This window comes from Pezoporus occidentalis, unplaced genomic scaffold (genome assembly GCF_034315485.1).
Source record: "Pezoporus occidentalis ecotype Australia unplaced genomic scaffold, CSIRO_AGI_Poc_V1 ctg11, whole genome shotgun sequence".
NCBI lineage: Eukaryota > Metazoa > Chordata > Aves > Psittaciformes > Psittacidae > Pezoporus > Pezoporus occidentalis.
In genome coordinates, this window is record NW_026912886.1 from 9,098,677 (window position 1) to 9,109,243 (window position 10,567).

A 10,567-nucleotide genomic window follows, 5' to 3' on the forward strand; every position below is an offset into this window, starting at 1 on the left:
TCTTCAGAAAAACTCCTTTTAGAATCAAAAGGGCACAGTCATAGGATGCTCTGGTCACTTGGATGGTTGTTAGGGAGAGCTGTGCGCAAGCTGGCACTAAGCACTCCGCAAATCCCCACGGTGCTCTGAGGAGAGAATAATATAAAAGACCATGACATGTCCTTATGTCTCCTTTGCTTGCTTTAATAAGAACTGGGAGGATTTCATAGGGAATTTTAATATGTGCATGTTCAGCTGCCCTACAGCAATCCATATAGAAATGCTCTCCCATTAGGTGACAGAGTACATTAAAAAGGCTCAGTGTTAGGTGTTAGGGTAATCCTGGCCTAATTTTTATCACTTCCTTTGAAAGTCCCTTCATTTACAAATGCTGAGTATCTCAAAGTATTTCTCTGCTTTTTTGCGTTGTTTTCATAATTTTTTCATAATACCATGAAACTATGTTTAACTTCATGTAGCACTTTTTTCCAGGGAGAGCTGATCTCCAAATGAATTTATCCTGATCAATCTGTGTCCAATCTGTTACTGGCTTGATCAGATAGAAAGGAATGATATCAGCAAAGCTGGCATATTGCTCCTAACCCTTCCTGATGGTATATGCATATTGCTCCTAACCCTTCCTGATGGTATATTCAATACTTGAAAATACCAAAGGTCTAAATTTAAAGGAAGATCTGGAAAATCATTGTCCCCTTTCCAAGAAAAAGGGGAATTTCTGTAACATGTAACTTCTCTCTCTAAAAATCTCAACAGCAAAAAGTGATTTCAAACTATGTGGTTTTTATTCCCATTTAACTTCTAGGGCATGCTATATTCCCCAAAAATACACCATTACTGTTCCCCCCAAAATACACCATCATTATTGTTCGGGTTTTTATACATACAAGTAAGAAGTGTTTGCCTTTAAGCAGACCTGTTTTTTCTTTTCAAAACAGTCTTTCATTATTAACTTTCAAAGAGCAAATCAATCCCTCTAAGCTGCCACACTTTTATCCTAATTATTTTTCCATTTGCTGTGAGAGTTTCTTATTCCACATCTGCATTAATATAACTTTGGTCTTCTCCCTTTTAAAAATAATATTAATACTCATTTATGTTTCTTGACTTTCTAGCTTTATTAAGGCATTATTGAATATTGACTCTCACCTTTCTGAATGTTTGCCCTTGAAGTTTTTAACGTTTCTGATAAACACGCACATTTGCTGATATCACTAGCAGGCATTAGTCGTAAATTAACTGTTTCAGCTCATATTCAGCTCCCAGTTCTCCTAAGGTACCACCAAGAATCCTTCTCTCTGAGCCACCCTTGCACCAGAGGAGCAGGGAGACCCATTTCAACATTCTAAGAGCTGCACCTCAGTATAATAATGTTTATAGCCAAGAATATCTCCTCCTTAAGTATTTTCTTACTTCTTTTTGGGTAATGGAAATCCTTTGGATATTTCTGATGGTGTATGCCCCCTGCACTGTCTGTGCAAAAATATCCAGACATTCCAAGACAATGGTGGCATGTCCTGAAGTGTAACTGTAGTAAATTTTTGTGGGTGTTACTGCCTTTTTAGTTCTTTGTGGCAGATCATATCTTTAATCATGTGGTCAGACCCTCCTCTGTGGTTATGTCTGTAACTTGCATGAAAAAAAATAGCTGTCCAGTAACATAATACATTTCTGTGATGCACTCTTGTGACTTTGCTAATTTTGAGGTGTGATTACTAACTACAAGAAGAATCTGGTAAGACACAGGTTCTTATATTAGTCCTCAGATAAAAATGACATGCCTTCTGTAAGCATGTGATGGACTATATGAAAGATAATACTTGTGTTTGATAACCTGCATTTTTAGCTTATTCAGTCAACTGTTAAAGTTTGAGAAGCAAAGACAAAACCAAAAGCAGATAGTTTTGGAGAGAAGTGATAGCCAATCTGTGATAGGAGTAAGGAAAACTTCAGTAGTGTCATTAGTCATTTGTGACATGTTAAAAAACTTCTGATAAAGTGTTCCCTGATAACAAAGTTTAATTTTTAGGAATTCTACATATTCTGTTGGTTTTTAACTTATATTGCACATATGCACACGTTTTCACTGGCCAAACAACATAAAGTTGCTTAGGTCTCCTGGCAAAGCCCATTGTACAGCCCGTACAGCAGCTTTACCTCATTACCTTTTCATTCCTTTTCTCACAAGTTCACATGGGTTCCTCATGTGCTGATATTGGTGCAATGATGTGTACATTGTTCTGAGATTTTAGGTTAGTATTGGCACCTTCTCACTGAAACAGAGGGAGATACCTGTCTGGGAGACAACAGGTTGCAAAGGTGATCTAAAAGCTGCAGAATAAGATTTCAAGGTCTCGGTCCAAGGGAGAGGCTAGAGCAGTCTTGAGTCATCTGACAGGATTTGACAAAGTCTACAGAAACACATGTTAGACTCAAATACATTTGAAAACTGCACATCGATGGGCTTTCATAGGGTTACTCTGTGGGGAGGTGCTGTACTGTATAGGCTAGTACAACCTCTGAACACAGGCTGCTTCAGAAACACAAATGTTTTGTTCTCTGATTGTTAAATTTTTTTTTTTTAATTCTACCCAATGTAGTAATTCCTTTGCTAAAGCTACTCCCTAATTTACACATAAATGTGCCAGTCCCCTTCTGTCTTTGTCTATATTAGAACAGCATGAGAAAATTCAGTTTTGTTCACTTACTTTTCAGTAGAACACAATAACAATTATTTCTTAAAGTAGATAATAAATTCTTAAAGTAGAAATAAATGGTAGGAATATTACATTTTGACATGCAACATTAAAAAACCTGCAAAGACTGATGGCCTCTTGTACCAAAAACTCCTTGTTATAAAATTCAATTTGAATTACTTTGTTTGAAACATTTCTAGGCATAAAGCCCAATTTTTGCCCCCTCTAGCTTGCAGAGAAATATACACAAGATAATATAATACTTGATGGATAATTTTTCCTTACTGTGAGATGCCTTCTAAATATAAACGCTGTACACATGTACACATATTACAAGCTAACAGTAAGAAATCCTAATGCAATCTATACCAGAGAGTCCTGTAGATTATTCAGTTATTTTAGTGCATAGAACCAAATAGTTATTTTACAATTAAAAATTGATGGAAAGTTGCATCCTAAGAAATTTATCTTAGTTAATGCATTCTCCAGTATTTTGATATATGCTACAGTTAATGCAATTAGGAGAAGGGTACTGTGATTCTACACTGGCTGTGGGATAGCTGATGTCTGTGGAATGAAGGCTGCTACATGTACATATGTATCCTGCTGGTTTTCCAGCTAGTGTTCCCCATTATTTGTGCTGTACCTGACTTTTCCATTTCAGTAAAATATAAATGTATCTTTAAACAGTGGTTGCACTTGAGGTGCTTCTTTAAAGAGTTTTCTCTTAAAGGGCTTTCTGGCATCTGATTTTGCCAAGTCATGAAAAAGCTAAATGCTTCCATTAGGCTGGTTTAGGTGAATGTGGACTTTCAGGAGGGACATTCACATGTTTCATATTCAGTTGAAAGGAAGAAACATGATGAGTAGAGCAGCATTATAGACAAAATGCTCAGCTTATTCCTCAAAGCCAGCTGTAGCCAGTAGGTGCTTCTTCAGCAGCCTTGTGCAGGACTGACTTATATGCAGGGCAAGGATGAATCTTGGGGTCAGTCTTCAGTGACAACATAAGTGAATGTCTGGAAAATTAATTCACTGTATTGCTCTCTAGGTCTTTGCTTCATTTCTAGAGGAAATCCATGCAGGAAAAATCCACCAAGGGATATTTAACAAAAAGATAACATCTGACTTGAAGTCCCTGAACCAGAAATTGCTGGAAGCTGGGAAAGGACACCTGGGAAAGTATCACTTAGTCTCCTGTTACAATCCTCTACATTTATCTTCTATCACACAGGGTAATTTGGATTAACCTAGCAGAGCTGTTCTTTCTTGCACTCAGATTTATATAGATTTATTGATGTATAGTAGATATTTACATGTCCATTTTAGCTAGTATTTGTTGTAGTTCTTCCTAAATCTCCTGTAGAACCAATGGGAAGAAAATTATTCCTGCAGAAGGCATTTTGGAGAAACAGCTTGAGTTCTCTTTCTCCAGGTAATCCTCTATCTAGTGATAGCAGAGGGAGATACAACAGCTGAGCTGGATGATACAGCTGCATATCATTGAATGGTTCCTCCTGTCCCCAGCCTGTCCATCACCATGGAATGTACTCCATTTTTAACTCAGACATGCACAATCTGTAGCAAGTCTTGTGTAATGAAAATTTGTGTTGTGCTGTATCAGAATACCACAATCAGATTTAACAGAGAATAACAATCATAACACAATTACTCTATTTCATAGCTGCAACAAGAACGAGACGTGATGTGACTTTTATGTGTGTTTGGGGGGGAGTTTATCACTATTTAGCTGCAGTGTGAAATTCACTGTATCTCTCAAGCCCCCAAGGGACACCTCTTGACCCTTCTGACTGGTTCTCAGCATGGTGGACTGGGCAGCTCAGTGTCCCTGTGAATAGCTGTCATTCTGGTGACATACCCATTTGCTGCCAGCAAAGTCACAAGCAGAGATTCCAACAGAGAAATAACATGCAAAGCTTTGCCCACGCAGGGTGGGACAGAGGGGAAGACTGTGGTAGCTGGGTGAGGCTACTGCAGTTTTGAAGAACTGGTGTAAATGCTGGTGGCTGAACATGCCCCTGGGGCTGCCATGGCCCCTGGTCCCATGGGCTTCCAGCCCTGCCTGTGTTTCCTCATTCATTTGAGACAGCCCGGAGAACAAAAGACTGTTTCTAACACATTTAACCGGGAGTTTTCCCCCTCTTTGTCTGGGATTATGCTGAACATAGCTTAAACCCTAGTGCCCTCTTCTGATCTTGAAATAGGTGTCAGTTCTCAGCACACCTGCCCCTACAGCTCCAGCTCAGCAGACAGCGGCAGGCAATTGTTTAAAGTTAGGCAAGCGTTTGGGGACACAGATATTTTAATTTGAAATCAGCTTTAAAGCCTCCAGCGTTCATTCTGATCAGAAACAGCGGCTTAGGCAGAAATCAGTCTTTCCTATTTATAAAAAACATTTTTTTCTTCCTCAGGAGCTGAAGGCTTGATCTGAAGTCCACAGAAGTAAAGGGATAAACCCTTATCAGCTCTGGCGCAGCCTTTAATGCAGCAAGTTCTTTGGCCAGTGGAGTCACTTAGGCTGAAAGAGGCATACTATTGTAAGATCTACAAGGGGCAAACACTAATTAAGGATAATCTTGTATAAAATGTTACAAATGTTACCTTTTTGGACATACTCGATATGGGAAACACTGGTAGTGATAATTCTACAATGCCTTACTTTTGGGAGGCTTTTCAATGCTTACCAAATCAAATTTAGCTTCTGTGTACGTATCTCTAGACAGATGTATGTAATGCATATTAGGTATATCTCTTACACTCGGATAGCTGCTGACTGTATGAATAAGTTCATTCATCATTTCCAGGCTGCCGCCTCTGGGCTGGAAGGCAGCAGCTGTCAAGGAGCACACAGCAGTCATTTGGTGTGTTCAGAAACTCTGCATCCAGTTTGCGTTTTAGGGTGATTCCACACAAGGGAAAGTAGAAACTGCATTATAAAATGTGTGTTTGTTTTCTAAAATCATCTTGAAATGTTTTGCACTCATCACCATTTAAAAAAATCTAATAAAATGTTTGCCCTTAAGGCACTTGATATGTCCAAGATTTAGCAACATTTAGCCACACGTTGCTAAATCTTATAACCCTAAATTTACTGCAAAATAAGGTTATGCATTAATTTTCACAGTACTGGCTTTTCTAGACTGTGGCTGTTTGCTTATGTTTTAAGCAGCTAATATTCTGCAAACTGAGGGTTGTGCAACTGCAAATAAACATTCTCTACTGACAAAAGTATTTGTTGATAATTTTAGAAGGGAATTGTTGAGAGACTGATGGGCAGATTAACACTAGAGGCCTCTCTAGCAAGAGGTTTATCAACACATTAAGCAACAAAAGGGATATTTATAGTTCTTTCCTGCAATATGCTTTTTCCAGCTCTCTATTGCCATCTTGAGTCTCTTACTGCCTTTTACAGCAAATCCAAATTAGGGCGTAACGCATTTAGAGACAAAGGGAAAATAGATTTCCAGTCCCAATGACTAGAGCCCTCTCCAGTCCTGAAGTATAAGAATAACACCATTACTTAGTTTAGTTGAGATTAGGCACATTGTGACAAACTATAGCAGGAGCTGAAGTGGAGTGCCGGGGCAGTGTCAGTGGAAATTTGTTATAAGGGATGGCAGAATAAGGTTCTTGGAAAGCAGCTGAGTTCAGGCCCAGTGGGGAATTCTTGGATATGTGCATCATGCAGACACCACTGGCAGTGGCTGTCAGAGAAGCTAATAAGAGTTTAGAGCGTATTTGCAGGGGAATAGAGAAATCCTGACAGCACTGTCCTATCTGTTATGCAGATGTCTTGATACCCTTCTCTTTGTCCTGTAATTGCCTTTCACAACATTGTCACCCCCTTCTAAAAATAAAAAAGGCAGGATAAATCATATACTGTGGTTTGTATGATCCTAACTGCATACTAAATAAAATCTATGGATTTCAAAGTCCCTTGGGATAGATAGATGACATAAAAAGTAGAAGCCTGAGGTCTTCCTATGTGGGCATTTCTACAGCACTTTGTGCTTCCTGCTTCAGACTTCTTTTTATAAACTTATAACGTGTAGAAGTATTTATTATTGTTATTTCTTATTCTCTCCCATTATTTCACACTTTGTGACAGTGTTTTCGTTCAGTATTCAGAACTCAGTATTTTTGAGTAACCAGTGTCCTAGGCAGCAGGAATATGATTGTGAGATCATTGCTACTAATGGAATACTTGGTGGGGGATCTCTTCCCCTCCATTGAGTGCTTGACACAGACTAAAATAAGTTGCTAAAATTCGATTCTAAAAAAAAAAATCTACTGTCTATAGACCATTTTACAGTTGTGGGTGTATTTGGGCTTAATATTAGCAAGTACTTTCCTCTTCCAGAGGATACAGTTTTGAGGCATCACTTACACTCCTTCCTAATAAATCTCTTAGTAGTAGCTGACACTAATGCAGTTTTAACTGTGCTATCACAGGATTAAATTAAACCCTGATGGAAACAGCCTGAGCTGGATTTTCCACCTTGCTTTCTGCTGCTGCTCTACTGCAGCAAATATTGGTCCTCTCTCTTAGCTTGGGAAACCTGAGAGTTTCTGCAGTGTGTGCCAAGCCAGTACAACCAGCTTCTAGACCCTCCTGACTGGTGCAGGGGATATGCTGTGGTGAGATACAGAAGTGCCACTCATTAATTTCCAAATGCAAGTAAAACTTTGAAGATGTGAGGCCACAGGATTATTATTATGCAGAATAACTGGCACAAAGTGAAAATATGTGTGCTTTGTACCTGCTAAGCTGAACACATGGGTGTCTCCCAGTCCTCTGGAAACCTAACATCTCTACTATGTCATGGTTGTATACTCATTTCAGTACTTGTGTTGCCTCTCTAGGATTTGTGTTGTTCCTCAGATACAGGTTATATATCAAACTTAGTGTTTCTTCAAAAGGTTGGCCTAATTTATCGGATCCTGCCTTCTGCAATCGGACTGCTGGCAATGGTCTTGCAGAGAGGTACTTTGGCACATTCATTTTAGGCTCTCAGAATCTATATTGCTGATTAAGTTTAGCAACGTTCTTGGGAATAATCTTTGGATGCTGTGTATTTGTATTGGTGTTACCACACTGCTGTAGTGCTGCCTTCAACACTCTTTTTCATGTATTTCCTGCAAGTGACATATTAAATGATGATGGGATTCTTGGAAAAACAACAGGAAATGTTCTACTGGTGCCCACAAGTTCTGTGCATTGATTTTTCCACAGACTTGCTAGTCTCTGAGCCTAAAAATTGTTAGTGAAACATACATGCTTGATCATATTCTCTGTTGTTGATTCTTGTTTGTGTGTTAGAAGCCCTGACCTTTTTTTGTTTTATTATAAGGAGAAAAAGGATAAAAAGAACTAATTATAGTGATTATTGTGTATTTGATTATAGGGATAGTTGTTTAATTTAGTTATGTTATATTCCTAAAAACTATTAGCAGTAATTCATATGGACACACTCTTTTACCTGCAAGTATTGAAATGCAGGAGAAATGTCTGTATAATAGAATCATAGCTCTGGTATAACATTTGTAGGACATGGAATAAGTAATTGCCTTTTGAGTCCACCTCAGTACATTCAAAGCATAAAGGATGACATATAAAAATGAAGGAAAGCTACAGGGAAAACTGTCTGTGGTATTGTTCCTTGGTGGCCTTAGAGGGGTCATGAGTTGTGGAGGATATGACAAAGATTATGGTGGAAAATTATAAAAGGTGACCTGCTACCAGCGTCACAAAACCAGGAGCAGCAGGAAGGTCTGTGCTTCTGACCATGTCTAAGGAGATCTCCAAGTGCTTCTTAGATGATTTTGAATACTTATAGCTGAGAATTCAAAATCCTGAAAATAACTTTGCTTTTGAAAATAGGATGATTCTTTCTGATTTATTGGGGTGCATTTACCAAATAACTTTACCCTCTTATGGCTTTAGTTTCTATTTGAGGGGATAATTTATCCCCTAGATGCTAGCAATAAACAAGACCTATTACATTGTTTAGAGCCTTCCGGGCTCATATGGATAATTCCTTCAGGAAATTCCCTCTTCATCTGGATGATTCCTCAATAAATTCCCATGACCAAGCTGGGTTTTCACTACATTTCTTTAAAGTCTGATCACTGGATGAGTCCCAGTAGATGTCTTAGAACAGCAAAGCACTGGGATGGTGAAACTGTATTCTTGCCCGCCAGGCAAAGTGCTGACTCTTCGTTTGTGCCATGCTGTTGACAATGGCTTGTCAGGAGCCTTCTGTGATGCTCCAGCCTTGTGCACTCGTATATATGTGTTACTGTAGAATACATGAATACAGTTTTAAACTGATACTCACTAACCCAAGGAAATGAAAAGAGCAGTCTTCCTTCTCTGAATCCTGCAATAAAGTCTTTCACTGTGTTAAAATAACTCTGGTACCAGGAAAAGTCTAATCTTACTAGGATGAGGTCAAAAAGTGCTATTTTACCCTAAAGCAGGATATTTTACTGAAGCAATAGATGAAATTAATCTCTCCCAATCTCTCAATTGTGACTTCTGGATGGCTTCCAAGGCTCAAGCAGGCTTGTGTAGCATTAGCTTGAGTTCTTCAGGATTCCTGTGATCTGAAAAAGACATAACCTATAAATGCTGCTTTAGTTCTTCATTCATGGCACTGGCAGCACTGTAATGAGGCAAAGGACAGAACACAGTGGTGTTGCATTTGCTGAGCCTTTCAAGAGGACTCAAACCAATTGCAATTTCCCTGGTTATAGTTTATCAGTCCCAGACTTCACCCTCTCTAGAACAGAGACACTGACAGTTGTCCTAAGTCATTAAGTATTCTCATGATAATTTTTAAAAACCCCAAATGAAAAAAAAAAAAAAACATCAAAAAGTGACCAACCTCCACCCCCCCTAAAAACCTACCCAGGCTGTGACTGCTTTGTACATTTTAATTCCACAGGCACAAGATTCTCAGACCCACTGTGATTTCTGAGTTTCCTACTTCACAATTAATTGAAATGGAGCATGGATTTGTATTCTCTGAATGGGAACAGCACTTCTTCAGCACTTACTTTAAGATAGACAACATGCAGCATGAATTCCTAATAAAACTGACATCAGCTCAATGTAGTAATATACTGAACAGAAAGTTCAAGGAAAAGTCCTTTATTTTTCCTCCTCCAGCACAAACCCACTGTATTACTGTACTATGCAAGCTGTTTGCTTTCTACTGCTTGGGAGTTTAGGCTGTTTGGAGGGTTTGCGAGTGAATCTTATTCCACAGAAGTTTTTTGTAGCCATGTTATACTACTATCAAAAAGATTTGAATCAACTAAGGAGGTAAATGAGAATGAATGATTGAGAATGAATTAAAATGAAGCCTCTTTCCATTGTAAATACTTACATGCTGGGTAGTGCAAAAATTTGCTTTGGAATAAGTGTTTACAGTGGAAATACTGACCATTCTTTAAGTAGTCATAATGTTCTGAATGTTGCTGATAAACCTTAGTTATTTTTTCCTCTGTTTTCTGTCACACTGTATGAAATGTCAGGTAATACACTCACAGAGCACGAACCACCAACCCACTTTGTTTAACTCACTGTGAAATGAATGATTCATTCACTGTGTAATCACATTTCTGACTATGCTCATTTTAATAGGCTAAGTATTTTCTTAATTTCTCTGCTAATCATGAGAAACACTTTCAGCCTCAGTTCAGAGACTGTTGTTAAATTTCAAGCTGGGATTAACACAGTGCTAAGAAGTCAAAACAAGTCTAAGTAATGGATTTAGAGTATTTTGCACACACTCAGGTGAGAACAAGTAGGGTTGATTGTTTATATGCTTAGATTAATGTGTACCCAT

General features: G+C 38.5%; 1 long non-coding RNA gene across 1 annotated transcript in view; it reads left to right on the forward strand.

Annotated features, from left to right (window-relative positions):
* LOC134169435 (uncharacterized) overlaps positions 1 to 10,075 on the forward strand; it is a 67,472-nt gene extending 57,397 nt beyond the window's left edge. The window contains exons 6-8 of the long non-coding RNA XR_009966888.1: positions 3,745 to 3,928; positions 5,126 to 5,347; positions 9,662 to 10,075. This is a non-coding gene — a long non-coding RNA (uncharacterized LOC134169435). The remainder of the gene's footprint in view (positions 1 to 3,744; positions 3,929 to 5,125; positions 5,348 to 9,661) is intronic.
* Positions 10,076 to 10,567: the final 492 nt, after the last annotated feature.